Here is a 16522-nt window from a genome sequence, read left to right on the forward strand (position 1 = left end):
TGGAGCCGGCTCTTTTTGTGCACTTGGCATCTGATGATCTCCTTTGTGGTGCTGGAGTCTTTCAGCCCCTGTTCATGCACTCGCTGTTCCAGCAATGAATGGCCTCTCCCACGCTCCCCCTCGCCTGCAAGGCTGCTCGTGCACTCAGTCAAGGGGGTGCTCCTCACCTCTGGTTCCAGCAAGGGGCATCTGGATGGACTAGGGAGTGGCCTCTGCACCCCTCTTTCTCTGCCATTCTCATTCTCTGCAGAAGCTGTGGCCAGATGGAGAGGCTGGCTGGAGGCTAGCCCTGGAGATGTGATTGGACACCCTTCCGTCCTTCCTCACTTGACCAGGGAGCACTGGCCATGCCACTCTAGGGCCACCTGGGAGGAATGGGAAGTGTGAAACAGCCCTTCTTTTGCACATTGGCTCAATCAACACAATTGGGGGGCCTGTGAAGGCACTGGGGGCCCATCCGTAGGGCTGCTGTGACCACACGGAATGGAGGATTTGGCTGCAGAATTAACCCATTTTTGCCCAGCCCACAGGTGTACACATTTGGTCCCTGTTGTGCATATGCAATGTTGGGCAGAAATGGCTTAAGTGACCTGAGCAAGTCCCTAATCCAGTGTTTCCCAAACTGCAGGTCAGGACCCACCAGTGGGTTGTGAGCCAATTTTTGGTTGGTTGCAAAAAGTTTTTTAACATTATAAAAGAATCTTGCAAGCACCCTTGCCTGGTTTGCAGAAGAAAATAGTTAGCTGATATGAGGTAATCTTCCTACCCCCAAACTAAAATGTCACATTTTCCCATTTTCTCTAGTAATTGGTAGCCACAGGTTATGTGTGAACCCAGGATCAGCCCTTTTTCTGACCTGAAAGTCTCTAATTGCACATCTGGCAACTTGTTCAGCCTTCTGGGTACCCTGGAATGACTGTAAAGGTTTGGGGGAACAATCTTGGAAGTTCATTTCTAAGAAGAGTCTAGCAAATATTTATATCCACACACACTAGATGTAAGGTCTCTAGCAGCCTCAGGAGCACAGGACCCCGTTATTATTAATTTATTATTATTAATTAATAAAATATTTCTATTCTCTTTTTTGTGTAGTGGGTTGTGATAGATTGCCATTTGTAAAAGTGGATCCAGGTGCTCAAAAGTTTGGGAAGGACTGCCCTAGTCCTCTTGGTCTGGAGAGTGTATGCACAGTAGCCCAGAGGAGAGCCCGGAAGGCAGACCAAGAGACACTGAGATCCGTAGGTGGGTTGGGGGAGACAGCACATCAAAGAAGAGCCCCGCTGGAGCAGGCCAAAGGCCCATCTAATTCAGCTTCCTGCATCTCACAGCGGCCCACCAAATGCCCCAGGGAGCACACAAGACAACAGACACAACCTGCATCCTGGTGCCCTCCCCTGCATCTGGCAGTCAGTGGCAGTCTACCTCTAAAACCAGGAACTTGCACATACCTACCATGGCTTGTAACCCGTGATGAACTTTTCTCCAGAAACTTGTCCAATTCCCTTTTAAAGGCGTCCAGGCTAGACGCCATCACCACATCCTGTGGCAAGGAGTTCCACAGACCAACCTTGTATTGTATTTTTTTTTACAATACAAGGTTGGTCTGTGGAACTCCTTGCCACAGGATGTGGTGATGGCGTCTAGCCTGGACGCCTTTAAAAGGGGATTGGACAAGTTTCTGGAGAAAAGTTCATCACGGGTTACAAGCCATGGTAGGTATGTGCAAGTTCCTGGTTTTAGAGGTAGACTGCCACTGACTGCCAGATGCAGGGGAGGGCACCAGGATGCAGGTTGTGTCTGTTGTCTTGTGTGCTCCCTGGGGCATATTTTCTTTTGTCTGTTCTAACTCTCCCAACACTCAATTTTAGTGGATGTCCCCTGGTTCTGGTGTTGTGTGAGAGTGTAAAGAGCATCTCTCTATCCACTTTATCCGTCCCCTGCATAATTTTGTATGTCTCAATCATGTCCCCCCTCAGGCGCCTCTTTTCTAGGCTGAAGAGCCCCAAACGCTGTAGCCTTTCCTCATAAGGGAGGAAAGGAGAATACACCTTTGTGGCTTCCACCATACTCCCCCCTTGCAGTGGCTCCCACCCAGGTAGAGGGGGATGGTGGCCAAGCCCTCCTGGTCAGGGGGCGGCCTATTCATGAGGGAGGGGCCTTGCAGTGGGAGCCGGCCCAGTTGCCCTCTGCACCCGACCGCTGCCCTTTGGCCTGACTCGGGCTCCGAATGGACAGCCTGCTTGGCCTCTGTTCTGGGGTCTCCTGCAGAGCAGAGGGGAGCAGTTCTCTTTATTCCCGTCCTCTTTGGGTTTTAGTTCCAGCCCTGAAGAGTGGCACAGGCCCCAAAGAACAGGTGGGGCTCAGCAACACAGAGTGGAAGGGATGAAATGCTCCCCCCCCTTGCCGTTACAAACAGGCCCCTTGATTCTTGTGAACAGGAACAAGGTACGCCAGGGCCAAGATCCCCAATCCCTGCACAGCCTGCAGTGTGGCCCTGGGGGGGGAGGAAGCAGGGGGGCTCCAGGGCAGTCCTCTGCAGCAGGGGATAGAGGGGTGGGGGTGGAAAACCAGCTTTCTGTGGGGGGAGGGTCTACTCAGCTCTCCCTTTTCCCTTGCAGATGTGCGAGGAGCCCCCATGCACCGCGCTCAGTACATGCACTCCCCCTACGACCGTCCCTGGAACCCCCGATTCTGCATCATCTCCGGGAACCAGCTGCTGATGCTGGACGAGGAAGAGGTGAGAGCCTGGCAGGAAGGAGGGTCCTGGGGGTGGGGAGGGTCCTACGTAGCAGGAACTGGCCTTGGCTGCTGCCTCCCAGAGTGAAGGCTTGTCCGGAAGAACAGCTGCAGTCCAGAGTGGGTGGGGAGGCCAGTGGGAGGGAAGGAGACGGTGTGGCCCTTGGCCCGAGGCTCCCTGCCGTGCCCTCAGACAGGCCGAGTGAGCTTCTGCGTGCCTCTTTCCCTGGGCACCAGGACCCTCCGCGGCACGAGGGCCTCCCAGCCTGGCCTTCACTCCCTGGAGGACGCGCAGCCAAGCCCATCCCAAGCCTGGAGTGCTTTGGAGGATGCGAGCAGACCTGGACCAGGGAGCACACGCGCCCAGGAGGCAGCCGTGCCAGTGGCGGGCTAGAACGCCCCCGTGCCCAAGCCGCCGTGGCCAGGACTGACCCAAATGACACTCTGCTGTTGCTCAACTCCAAAAATGGGTGGGAGGACCTAGTAGGAGCTTCCCCCAGCTTGGAGGTCATCTCTGCGGCAGGTGGACCCCCAGCCCACCCATAGCAGACCTTCTGATCTCTGCCCCTTCCCCGAGTCCTATCTCCCGAGCCTTTCCATTTGCCCCCCACCAACAAAGCCCTGACCCCAGGAGCCCCTGGTCTTCAGCCACCTCCCCTCACATGGAGACACAAGCAGAGGCTTTTCACGTACATCCCTCCGCTGCTGTGCTAACAGCAAGAATGGCTTTGGCAACCCACCCCCACACGCCATCATGATGATGCTCAGTGGCTCCTGCCAGAAGAGGCGGAAGTGGGTCTGAGCAGGGAGATTCTCAAAGACCATCACCCCCCAAGCCAAATCTCTGTCAAATCCTCTTCTGCACGTGTGCCACCAGCTTATTGCACAAAACATGACTTGTGTTCGCTGGCGTCCATCAGACATTCAGCCCATCCATACGTACTGCAATCTCCTGCAGTAGCGACTGGGGGAGAGTGGGGTGTGTGGCCGACCCGGGTGTTCAGGATACCCCACATCCTGATGGAATGCTGTTGTTCTGGGCAAATAGCCTGGTGGAGTGCGTGCATGCGCTGGGGCCTGCATCTGTCTGCCCGTCTCCTACTCGGTTGCCCAGCTGGCTGCATCACCTCCCTTTGCCTGCTGACTGGCTGCTTGCAGGTGGGAAGAGAGATCGTTTTTCTGAAGGGGGGAGGAAGGAAGGAAGGAAAGAGGGGAGCTCCTGGTGTTCCAGTACTGAGTGGGAGGCTGGTGGGGGTCCCACAGAAGGACCCTGCAGCCCAAAAGGGCACCTGCTGAAAGACAGGGCTGCCATGCGGTCTCCACTCTCTGGGGACAGGGACTGGGGAAGAGGGAGAGGTGAGTGGTCTTCCAGTGCTTTCCAGTCCAAGGATTTCCGCAGCCCTTAAAAGGGCAGGCCCTGAGCACGTGCCATGGAGTCGTCCTGGGGCAGCCATGCTATTCCCCATAAAATAGTGAATGTGCAGAGCAGCTGGGAGTTTGTGCAAGTTTCTTGGTCGTGTTGGCACAACATTTACTGGGTTGGGCACGCTCGGTCTGTGGCATGAATTCTTGGTGGACACGCGATTGTGGATACATGAGGAACCCCCGACCAGGTGCCTACAGAGCAAAATGTGCCTGCAGCCTGGGGGCAATATGTTGTTTGGGGGCAGGAGAACAGTTTGGGGGCAGGTGGGGTTTGCTATTTTGGATAGCAGTCGCCATTTCTCTTGGCTGCGGGCTTGGTCCAGGTGTAGGTGGGTGATTTTCGTGTCACTGTGCAACGTGTCAAGCCAGCGCTGCTTTGGTCGGCCCTTCGGTTGTTTGCCATTGACCTCCAACTGCAGGCCCTTCTGTGCCAGCATATCGCTGTTGGCACGCAGAATGTTGCCGTACCGTTGGAACCGGGCTTCTCTCAACTTTTTGGTGATCAGAGTGACGCTGTGCCACTGCCGGATGGCATTGTTGTGGACATAGTCAAAACGAGTGGTACTGTTGATCCAATGCAGCATCTTTGTCTCCGTGATACTGAGGCAACATTCGGCTTCTCTTGTCGCCGGCCAGCATTCAGCTGCATAGATTGCAACCAGCCGGATGACCGTCTGGTAGATCTTCAACTTGAGACAGTCGCTGATCTTCTTGTCGTAAAGGACACCGGTCAGGCTGCGTGTACTCAGGACTCAGGCTGCCATCAGCCGCAGTCGTTCAGCACGTGGCAGGTTGATGTCATTTATGCAAATTATCCCGAGCTCAGTGGGGTCTGTCGTCATGCACTCCGTCTTGTTGAGGTGGAGGCCAAACAATGCAAGACGGTCGCTCCAAGTTTGTACTTGCTGCTCAAGGTCCACCTGGTTGTCAGATGCGAGAAGAACGTCATCTGCATAGAGAAGTGTCCATGGCGCTGGCTTTTGCGATCGCAGATGATGATGTCCATCACAGTGATGAACAGCAGGGAAGAGAGCGCCGAGCCTTAGTGGACGCTGACGGGGATGCAGAAGTTTTTCGACGTTCCAGTGATGGCCTCCACTCTCTTTGGGTCCAAGAGCGTCACCCATCGGACAAGTTCTTCTGGCACTCCTTGGCTGTGCAGCGCGTTCCAGATGACATTGTGTGGCACATGATCAAATGCCTTTTCAAGGTAAATAAAGGCAACAGGCAGTGGCTTTTGTTTCTCTTGATGTACCTTGGGTGGCCTGCACCTTCACAAGAGCATGTTCTGTACTAACTGAAGTTCTGAAACAGTCTTCAAGGGCAGTTCCACTTGGAGTGTGCGAGGGCCATGCTTCAGTCATGTCATGTCAATCAAGTGGGAAAATCAAGCAGTCAAGCAATGAAACCTGCACATTGGATTTCAGGAAGGCTGCTTTTAACAAGCTCAGAGAAATGATAGGTGGGATTCCAGGGGCTGATGAACTAATGGGAAAAGGGGCCCAAGATGGGTGGGAGCTCCTTAAAAAGCGGTTTCTACAGGCAGAGTCAGAAACAATTCCCTTGAGAAAGAAAAGGGGAAGACACCTCAAAAACCAGGATGGCTGCATAAGCAACTAACAGCCAAATCCTATCCACACTTACCTGGGAGTAAGCCCCATTGACTAGAATGGGGTTACTTCTGAGTAGACATGCATAGGATTGGGCTCTTAGTGGCGAGTTGAAGATTAAAAAAACAAAAACCTATAGGAAATAGAAGATGGAACTGATCACCAGGAAGGAGTACAGATAGACAGCCCGGTCTTGTAGGGCCAGGGTCAGGAATGCTAAAGCTCAGTATCAGCTGAGGCTGGCCAGGGAGGTCAAGAACAACAAAAAGGGTTTCTTTAGATATGTCCAAAGAAAGAGGAAGCGAAATGAGGGAGAAATTGCTCCTGGATAAGGCTGGCCAACTGATGTCTGGAAACAAAGAGAAGATGGAGCTGCTCAGCTGCAACCATCTTCACTCAGAAGGAGGATTGTGTAAATGCGGGTGCCTCCGACGCATCCTCGGCATCACCTGGCGGGACAAAGTTCCAAACAACACAGTCCTGGAACGTGCTGGAATCCCCAGCATGTATGCACTGCTGAAACAGAGACGCCTGCGTTGGCTCGGTCATGTCGTGAGAATGGATGGTGGCCGGATCCCAAAGGATCTCCTCTATGGAGAACTCGTGCAAGGAAAGCGACCTACAGGTAGACCACAGCTGCGATACAAGGACATCTGCAAGAGGGATCTGAAGGCCTTAGGGATGGACCTCAACAGGTGGGAAACCCTGGCCTCTGAGCGGCCCGCTTGGAGGCAGGCTGTGCAGCATGGCCTTTCCCAGTTTGAAGAGACACTTGGCCAACAGTCTGAGGCTAAGAGGCAAAGAAGGAAGGCCCATAGCCAGGGAGACAGAGCAGGGACAGACTGCACTTGCTCCCGGTGTGGAAGGGATTGTCACTCCCGAATCAGCCTTTTCAGCCACACTAGACGCTGTGCCAGAACCACCATTCAGAGAGCGATACCATAGTCTTTCGAGACTGAAGGTTGCCAACTGAGGGTGCTGGATCCTTAGTCTGATGGGGGGATATGCTTGCACCCCCAAAGAGGTAATGAAAATCTGGACAGCACAGGACTGCAGATTAGAATTGGCAGGGAAGTAGTTAGAAGCCACTTAACTGGCCTAAATGGATTCAAATCATTTGGATTGGATGAACTGAATCTCAGAGTACTAAAGGAGCTTGCAGATATACTTGCAGGGCCTCTGTCAATTATCTTTGAGAAATCTTAGAGGACGGGGAAGTGTTGCTAGACTGGAAGCAGGCTAATATGATCCCAATCTAAAAAGGGGATAAAAGAAGACCTAACAGACTGACTTCAATACTGGAGAAAATATTAGAACAAATCATAAAACACACAGTTTGCACACATCTAGACAACAACTCAGTGATCAACAGAACCCAGTATGGATTTGTCAAAAATAAATTTTGCCAGACAAATCTCATCTCCTTTTTCAATCAGGTTAGTACCTTACTGGACTGTGGGAATGTGGTAGATGTAATTTATCTTGACTTCAATAAGGCATTTGACAAGATCCCATGTGATATCCTAATCAGCAAGTTGGTAAAATATAGGCTAGATGATATAATTGTTGGATGGGTTTGCAACTGGTTGGACAGCTGTACACAAAGGGTGTTTGTCAATGGCTTCACGTCAACCTGGAGGACAGTTTTGAGTGGAGTGACCCAGGGCTCTGTCTTGGACCCAGTTCTGTTTAAGATCAGTGACTTGGATGAAGGAATACAAGGGGCCTCATCAAATGTGCGGATGACACCAAGCTGGTAGGGGTAGCAAGCACAACAGAAGACAGTTGTAGGCTTCAGGAAGATCTGGACAAAATGGAATACTGGGCTGAAATGAAAAAGATGAAGTTCAACAGGAACGAATGCAAAGTTCTATACTTAGGCAAAAATAACCAAAGACATAGGTATAGAATGAGAGACACCTGGCTTGACAGCACAACACATGATCAGAATCTTGGAGTTGTGGTGGATCACAGGATGAACACGAGTCAGCAGTGTGATGCAGCTGCAAAGAAGGCAAATGCCTTCACTAACAGAACCGTTGCTTCCACGAGAAGTTGTGGTCCCACTTTGCTTTGTACTGGTCAGATCTCACTTGGAGTCCTGTGTCCCATTCTGGGGGGCTCAGAGGAGACGGATGAGGATGATCAGAGAGCTGGAGGAAAAGCCCCACAAGGGAAGGTTGCAAGAACGTGGTATGTTCCACATGGAGAAGGCTGAGGGGATATGCTAGTGCTGTTCAAATACCTGAAGGGCTGTCATATGGAGGAAGGGAGTAATTTATTCTCAGCTGAAAGTAGAACTTGAACCAACAGGTACAAACTGCGAGAGGAGATTCCGATTGGACATCAGGAAGAATTCCTGACATCAGGGTGGATCTGCAATGGAACAGGTTGCCAAGAGAGGTGGTGGACTCTCCTCACTGGAGATATTCAAGCAGAGGCTCAACAAGCACCTGTTGGAGATGCTCTGAGAGGCTTTCCTGCCACAGGCAGGGGGATGACCTTTTAGATACCTTCCAACTCTATGATTCTGAAATACGACTGCCTGTCTGACATTATGACACTTGGCTGGTCAGCTGGGAGGTGAGAACACAGGCAAGGCCCCAGCTGCCAGCAGTCATTCCCTGTGAGGAGGGCTGGGTGTGCAGGTAGAAAAGGGGGTAGAGTAAGGGGAGGACTAGGGAGTGGAGACCCAAAGATAGGCAGAGAAGGTGGGGAGACAAAGCCAGGGCCGCAGACGGAGTGAGCCTGAGGACCGGCATTGCTGGGGCAGCCTGGGGTGGGACGATCAGCCACTAGGGGACCGTGTTCGGGGAGGGAAAGGCCAAAGGCACAGTTCAAGGCGGGTGGCACCCCTGGAGCAGGAGCGTCAAACACATTTCATATAGTGGGCCAAATAGCAACCATGGCACCTGCTGAGGGCCAGAAGTGACATCGTTAAGCAGGAAGTAACATTATTCAGCAGACGATGGCCAGGAATAAGCACTTGGTTCTCACATAGAAACTCATGAGCTGCAACGGCAGAAGAGAAAATGTGCAGATTTTGTTCGTAATTTCAAGAAATTATCAAGCTGGGAGAGCCCAATTATAATGAGGGCTGGAGAAATGGCTTCCAGGGGCCACTTCCGGCCAGCAGGCTTGTTGACGGCCTTGCCCTAGAGGGTGGAGTGCAGCAGTCCCCTGACTGGGGAGAGCCCAGCCAACTCTCCTGACTTGTTGGCTTGTTTGTTTGCAGATGCACATAGGCCACCTTTGCCCAGATAGCAAAACCTGGAGCCCAAGGCGGTAGAAAACAAACATAGTAAAATAGACGTAATACAACTGCAGTCCTGGAACCCTGAGCTCCCCAGGGCAGGGCAGGAGGGAGAGCCCTGGTTGGCATCCTGCTCAGCCTGGCTGCCTGGTCTGTGTGCAAAGGTGTCCCCAGGCATGGGGGGAACCTCCCCCCGCTCCCAGCACACTGCAATGACCCAGACCAGACATTAGCAGTGCATGAGGCACAGAGCTGGATCCAAGAGGGCTCCCCAGCTGTGAACCGGAGTCTGCAGTGCCGTCGTCCGCAGGCTCACCACCACCAAGATGGCAGCAGCACCTGGTCCTGCAGCCCCAGGGCAACCCTCGTCTAGCCCATCACGGCAGCTGCTCAGACCCTCCCCAGCTGTCCCAGTCACATACAGAAAAGAAAGAGCTGAGTGTCATCCATCCTCCCTTCACCCCCCCCACCCGTGACCTCCTCCGGCAGTTCAAGGTAGATATCGAAAAGCAGAGGGCACAGAACCGGAGGAACACCCTAGGCCAGGGTTCCCAAACCGACTGAGTTCACAGCTGCCCGTGGGCTGGACTTGTTCCTTCGCGGCATCCCTACAGTTCCATCGCTGGCGTGGAATGTCTCAGCTGGAACTTAGTCTGGGAACAGTTGCCGCGGATCCTGGCCAAGGTTTTAATCAGCGCTGTCCCAGCATCACTTGCTGGAGTCCTCCACGCAGGAAGGTCTGGACGACTCTCCCCCCAGGCCCCATCTGTGCAAAACGTGTCAGGAGGACACCATGACTGGGGTTTCAAAAGAGGCTGAGATCCCAGCGCAGTCGGATTCAGTGACAGCCCAGTCCTACCTTCTGCTGGAACAGGCAGGCTGGCAGACCTGCGCTGTATCTAGCGCAAGTTCCCGACTTCTGAGGCTCCGCCCAAGGCAAGGGGAAATTTTTTCCCCTTACAACAACAACAACAACAACAACAACAACAGTATTTATATACCGCTTTTCAACAAAAAGTTCCCAAAGCGGTTTACAGAGAAAAATCCAATAACTAAATGGCTCCCTGTCCCCAAAGGGCTCCCAATCTAAAAAGATGCAAAAGAACACCAGCAGACAGCCACCAGAACAGACACTGCCGGGGTGAGGAGGGCCAGTTGCTCTCCCCCTGCTGAATAAAAGAGGAGCACCCACTTGAAAAAGCGCCTCTTACCCAGTTCGCAGGGGTTACTTACCCCGGGGAGAGCCACAGCAGCCCCAAAGGGTCTACTCAGATCTGCGCCACCATGGTGCACATCTGAGCAGCCTGGGACTGCCCCGGGCCCCCCAGGGACTGGGCTAGGATCCGGCATGACTGCTGGACCCTGGTCCGGCCTGTCTACCGCCTGGAACCTCTGCTGCGCACCCTCCTCCTGCCCCAAACGCCTCCCTCCCACCTCCTCTGCACCCTCCCCAGTTCCTGCACTGGTTGAGCTCAGCCGATGCAAACTCAGCTTGGCCCAGGGCTCACGTCTGTGTGTCGACCATCTCCCCAAAAAGTGGCGTGAAAGTGCCTTGCGGCCCTTTGGTGACACAGCTTCGGCACCAGCACCTCCCTCCCCAGAAGAAGACCGAGGAGCTGCTTGGACTCTGCGGCTGGGCAGAGGTCACCAGAACGGTTCGGATGGATGGAGCCCCGAACCACCAGCCAGAGTTGCAGGGCGTCCCCCGTAGCCCCCAGGATCACCGCTTGGTTGCATCTGCCTCTGGGTAGTCCGATGACTGCCCCAGGCAGGCCCCTCCCCCCAGGGTGGGGGCCTCAGTCAGTCTCAACCCCGCCAGGCAGTGAGCAGAGCTTGGAAGTTGGGCACGGGGCTGCTATGCTGTGCCCGCTGCACTGAGGACCGGGGGGGGGGTGTGTGTGTGCAGCACTGCCAGGCCCAGCGGGAGGGAGCCCTGCTCAGGGTCAGCAAGGCCCAGCTAGGCCTGTGGAAGCCTCCTCCAGTTCCACGGCTCTTGGGCTACAGCAGGGCTGGCAAAGTCCTTCCTGGGTGGGGAGTTGCTGCGGTCAGAGGCTGGGCTCGCTCGCTGGGGGCGTCTGCACCAGCAGGAAGTTGCTCCGCTTGGGCACCTGAGGATCCTTGGAGCCAAAGGGTTGTTTGTGGCTGCCAAGGCCAAGGATGGACCCCGGGCACTTGGCGTAGACTTTGGCTTCTGGCAGAAGCCGGCATTGTACCAGGGAGAGTTTCTCCCCCACGCAGAAGTGACCTGGCTCATCTTATAGTTAGTAGCCCCATCACCACTCTGCCAAGTGAGTGCTGCTGCATATGGACACCTGCATGGGGGGGGAGCAGAGCTGGGAGAGGCTAACCACTTCCCTGTTGTCCCGGGGGGGGGGGCATATGTGCAAGGTCAGCAGCTCACCCGGGAGTTTCGCCTGAGTGGCTGCTGTTCACTGTCAGCAGCCCAGAGGGCGCTACGACAATGGATTGCTGCAAGGGTGGACAGTGGGCGCTGCCCGAAGGGTGGCCAGAGGCTGCAGGGGGCCGACTGAGCGGAGCAACTCCTTTGCGGTGCTTCTGTTGTGCCCGCTGCCAGCTTGGTTCCAGGTCCAGTTCCAGGTGCTGCTTTGGCCTTGGAAGCCCCCAGTGAACCATGTGCCCCCCTGGAGACCCCCTGTGAGTCCTGGGCCTTCTTGAGTGTGCACCGCTGCCCTCTGAGGAGCGGAGGGGCTGCATGTGGGAGAAGGCCAAGGCTCTGGAGTTCCCCACCCCATGAGGGCCCCTGACCTGGCTTGTCTAGCCCCCTGCCCCAGCACTGTTCTGCCCCCTGTTCTGAGTTGCTCTGATGGCACTGCCCCCCCCCCCCCGCTCTGGGCTTCCCATTTTCTGCAGGCCCTTCCACTGAATAGGAGCCAAAGGCAAACCTTGGTCCTGGCTGGAGAGCAGCTGGACCTGCACTGCCAGGTCCTGGCCAAAGTCTCACGCCAGCAGGTGGTCCAGGAGTGGTCAGCAGCGCCTCTCCTGTCGCCACACCTCTCCCCGGACAGCAGGCTCTAGTCCACTAGGGCAACGGTATGCCAGTGAGTTTTATCCCGGTGCTCCTGGCCAGTTTATGAGAAAGTGACCCTCTCACCCAAGGGGCAGGCAGGCAGGCAGGTGGCTCGGTGGCTCCCAGCAATAGGGCAGAGAGCAGCTGTCTTCTCCTCGGAGGCTGCTTGGAGGGGCAGAAATGGGCCAGTGGCCAGAGGCCGTGACCTTTAGCTGCCCAAGGGAGGCACTTCCTCTTTCTCTAAAGCACTGCCATTTGGGGCACAGAAGGCGTCCCCAAAACGCTGTCTCTTGAGGAAACCCTGCGCAGTCAAGAGGTCTTGTAGGTGCTGCCCACTCTGTCCCCAAATCATGTCACATGGTCCCACTGCTGCCCCGTTACCCCCCATCCCACCAGCACAGCAGGCTGCATTTTTCAGGGGCTCCAGAGGGCCCAGAAGGGACTCCCAGAAGCTCCTGTAGGGCATTTATGAGAAGTGAGAAGAGTGGCCCGAGCTCCCTCTTGTGGTCTTGGTGCTCCCTGAGACGTCTGGTGGGCCTCTGTGAGATGCAGGAAGCTGGACTGGGTGGCCTGCTCCAGGGGGGCTGTTCTGATGTTCTCTTCTGCCTTCTGTCTTCCCACGGCAAGATCCACCCGCTGCTGCTCCGAGAACGCCAGAGGGATCCGGCCAGGACCAAGCTTCTGCGTCGAACTGTCAGCGTCCCGGTGGAGGGGCGACCCCACCCTGAGCACGGTAGGGACCACCCACGGTAGCACCTGCAGGGGGGCAGCCTGTTGGGGTGTGGGGCTGTGGAGTGGGGAGCTCCTCAAAGCACTTGGCCCTGGCAGACCCCGGAGGCCACCTGGCAGCCAACACTGCTTGCTCTGGGCAGAGGCTGCAGAGTCCTCCCCTGGGCACTGTCCCGCTCTGCCTCGCCCTCCCTACTCCCTGCACCGGGGCCTGCCCACTTCGGACATCCCTGGCTCTCTGAGTCCTGATCCTTTTCCCTGGCGGGTGGAGCTCTGCCACTGGAGATGGGCACCCTTGGGCAGGTCTGCCATGAGCTCTGCCTGGTACAGCACAGCAGGGTCCCACCTGGGGGGGGGGCTGGGAGTCCAGGGTCTGTCACAACATAGCCAGCCCTGCCTACGAGGAGGGACACCCTGGAGTCCGGGCTCTGCACCTGTGTCTGAAATGGGCTGCCAGAACCAGGCCTATTCACCTGGGCAAGTGGCTTCCTACCTGCCTAAGCCCCACAGACTCCTTCTCCGTACCCGAATGAGTCCAGTGGCCCCAGGTGGGCCTGCTTCTTAGCCGACACTCTTCTCAGCTCACCGCCTCGCAGTGTCATGTCTGTGGAGCATGCAAGGGCCCTGCAGAGCGGTCCCCCCAATGAACTGAGTCTGTAGAAAGCGAACAAGCAACCCTGGACTCTCTGGAATCCAGAGCATGTGCTTCAGGCAGGGCCTCGGAGAGGGGCCCCTTCCCAAAGGGGAAGGGGGTAATGGGGGCAGGCAGAACGGGGGGCAAAATAGGGCAGGGGAGTGCTGACAGCCGCAATAGTCCTTGGAGCTCAGGTCTACCAAGCTTCTTGATGCAGAGCCCAGGTCCACCCACCCATGCGGCATTGGCAGCTAGAGAAAGTAATACGGAACATTAAACACACTCCTAAGTCCCTCTAAAATGGTTGAAATATAGAAAATCAGTTGCAGAAAATTAGCACCATCATATTTAGGCTCACATCATCATCATCACTGCCATCCTTCAGTCTCGAAAGACTCTGGTATCGCGCTCTGAATGGTGGTTCTGGAACAGCGTCTAGTGTGGCTGAAAAGGCCAATCCGGGAGTGACAATCCCTTCCACACTGGGAGCAAGTGCAGTCTGTCTCCCTGGCTATGGGCCTTCCTTCTTTGGCTCAGACTGTTGGCCAAGTGTCTCTTCAAACTGGGAAAGGCCATGCTGCACAGCCTGCCTCCAAGCGGGCCGCTCAGAGGCCAGGGTTTCCCACCTGTTGAGGTCCACTCCTAAGGCCTTCAGATCCCTCTTGCAGATGTCCTTGTATCGCAGCTGTGGTCTACCTGTAGGGCGCTTTCCTTCACGAGCTCTCCATAGAGGAGATCCTTTGGGATCCGGCCATCATCCATTCTCACGACATGACCGAGCCAACGCAGGCGTCTCTGTTTCAGCAGTGCAGACATGCTGGGGATTCCAGCTCGTTCCAGGACTGTGTTGCTTGGGACTTTGTCCTGCCAGGTGATGCTGAGGATGGTATCATCCTCACCATCATCATCATCCTCTAGGCTCACACTAGAATGGATCAAAATGAACTTCCCCACAGCCGGGTCCCTGAGCTTCTATACACTCTTTCATGGTTATGGGATCCACAAGCCAAATTGCTACTGCAGCAGGCCAGTTTCCTCCCAGATTTGGTACTGTGTTAAGGAGGGTCATGGACACTTTCCTGGGCCTGGTGTTTACGGCTTGCAGGAGCACTGCATGCTAGTGGTTGTGCCCCAGCATAGTGCGCTGGCAGTGTGTTCAGGTGAGATAGGAAACTGTCAAGTGCCCCTTGGGCCCCTCCTTTGGCTCCTGGGCCCCCTTTCTGACCCTGGGCCCTGGTACAAATCACCCCCTTTAAGCCCCCTCTCCCAGGCTCTGGCTTTGGGCCTCTCTGCTTGTGCAAAGTGGGGCTAGCCGGAGGCAGCGTGGCAAGGAATCTCTCCCCTTGAGCGGCACTCTACTGCCCCATAACCCACCCTCACCTGGCAGCAGGCGCTTCCTTGCCCAGCTCCACCTGGGGGGTGGAGCCGATGGAGGTGAGAGTGCTGGGCTATGGCAGGGGGGCAGGAGCAGTGGTGGTAGTGGCTCACGTACCACAGGGAGCGTGCACTGGGTGGAGGCCAGGTGGAGGTGCCCCCCCTGACTGAAGTCACTGCCTCTGTCAGCCTCCTGGGCAAGCTGCCCCTCTGTGGAATACTCGCTTGGCCCTTGGCCCAGGGAAGGAGAGCTGGCTGAGGTAGGGGCAGGAGGTGAGGAGGGGTCATGCATTTCACAAAATAGTGCTCCTTCCCAAGACTTGCAGGGAAGCCAGGGCACTCCCAGAGAGCAGGCCCGCTGTGCTGAGGCTACAGCCGGTGGAACTGAGGGGCGGTAGATGCAGCACAGACTTCAGAAAGGCCCTTCTTCACCTGTGGAACTGCCTGCTACAAGATGAAGTGCTGGCTGCTGGTTTAGATGACCCAGCAGAGCCTCTGGTACCCATGCCCACAAGGGTCACTTGCTGCTGGGGAGCAACAACCAGGCAAGGCAGCTGCCCTCACACTTCCCCCCTTCCCAGCGGCCACTGCGGGAAAGAGGCTTCTAGGCTGGATGCATGGACTGCGATGAGAGCCGGAAGGAACCTCACAGCTCACCTTGTTGATGGCCATCAAAGGGTGGAAGGACTGGAGGGCCAGAGCTCCACCCAGGGCTACTGACTGTACTGACTGTGCGCCGCTGCCACTGGATCCAGCCGCAGTCAGAGGAGCAGCAGTGGGAGATTGGGAGACCTGTGGACTGGGCTCCCCTGAGGTGGTCGGAGGGCCACGGTGGGCCTGATCCTGTAGCCCGTCTCCCCTGAGCTTCTTGCCTAGTCCCCAACCCCGCCCTGCTCCGTGCAGGCCTCTGACAAGGGGTCCCTTTTTGGTCTGAGTCCTCTGGGGGGCTCACATAGGGAGGTCCCAAGAGACCAACCTTGAGGGTCACACTGCAGCCCTCAGCCAACACAGCTTCACTCCCTGCCGCAGTCCTCAGTGGGGCTCAGCTGTGGTCGGAAGGGGGGCCTGCCCTGCTCTTCCCACCTCTGCCCTGGTCCCCAGTGGGTTGCTCAGAGCAGGGGCTCCCTTCTCTTTGTCTGGCTGCCAGCCGTGAGCGTGGGGTGTTCCTGCCCGGGTCTGCTCTGCGTGCCTGGCGTCCTGGTGGGGTGGTCATGGGTGAGCAGATGCTAGCGCCAAGACCCAGGCAGTGTGGGGGTGGGCAGGCGAGAGGGCGGCCTTCTCTTCCGGGGGCTGTGGCATCTGATTGGGAGGGAGGGCCAAAGAGGGATCTCTCTGGGACAGCTCAAGGAAGAGGAGATCCCCTTGTGCGGATGCTGCGGGCACCGCGAGGGGGTCTACGCCACAGGGGCAGCCAGGCAGCATTTTTGGACTCAGCGTGGCCTGCAGGGAGCACGGCCTCCTACCCCAGGCCCCTGGGGGTCTCTCCTCCTTACTGGGGGTCTCGCCCTCTGGCTCTGCAGTGGCCTCCCCCACCCACCAGGCCGCCCAGTGCACTTTGCATCTGAGGCACCACCCTGGCCTCACACCACACGCTCTCCCTCAAGGCAGGCCTGGCTGCCTGTTGACCTTTGGAGGGGAGAAGCACTTTCCCAGCAGAGGCGTTTGCCAGGCAAGGACTCTGTGGAGGCAGGCCTGGGCCCTGCTCGAGTGTGCTGCAAGGGCTGGGGGGATCC

At 56.2% G+C, this 16522-nt stretch overlaps 1 pseudogene; it reads right to left on the minus strand.

Annotated features, from left to right (window-relative positions):
* Positions 1 to 3834: 3834 nt before the first annotated feature.
* Positions 3835 to 11658, minus strand: LOC136639223 (uncharacterized; annotated as a pseudogene).
* Positions 11659 to 16522: the final 4864 nt, after the last annotated feature.

Source organism: Tiliqua scincoides, chromosome 2 (genome assembly GCF_035046505.1).
Source record: "Tiliqua scincoides isolate rTilSci1 chromosome 2, rTilSci1.hap2, whole genome shotgun sequence".
Taxonomy (NCBI): Eukaryota; Metazoa; Chordata; class Lepidosauria; order Squamata; family Scincidae; genus Tiliqua; species Tiliqua scincoides.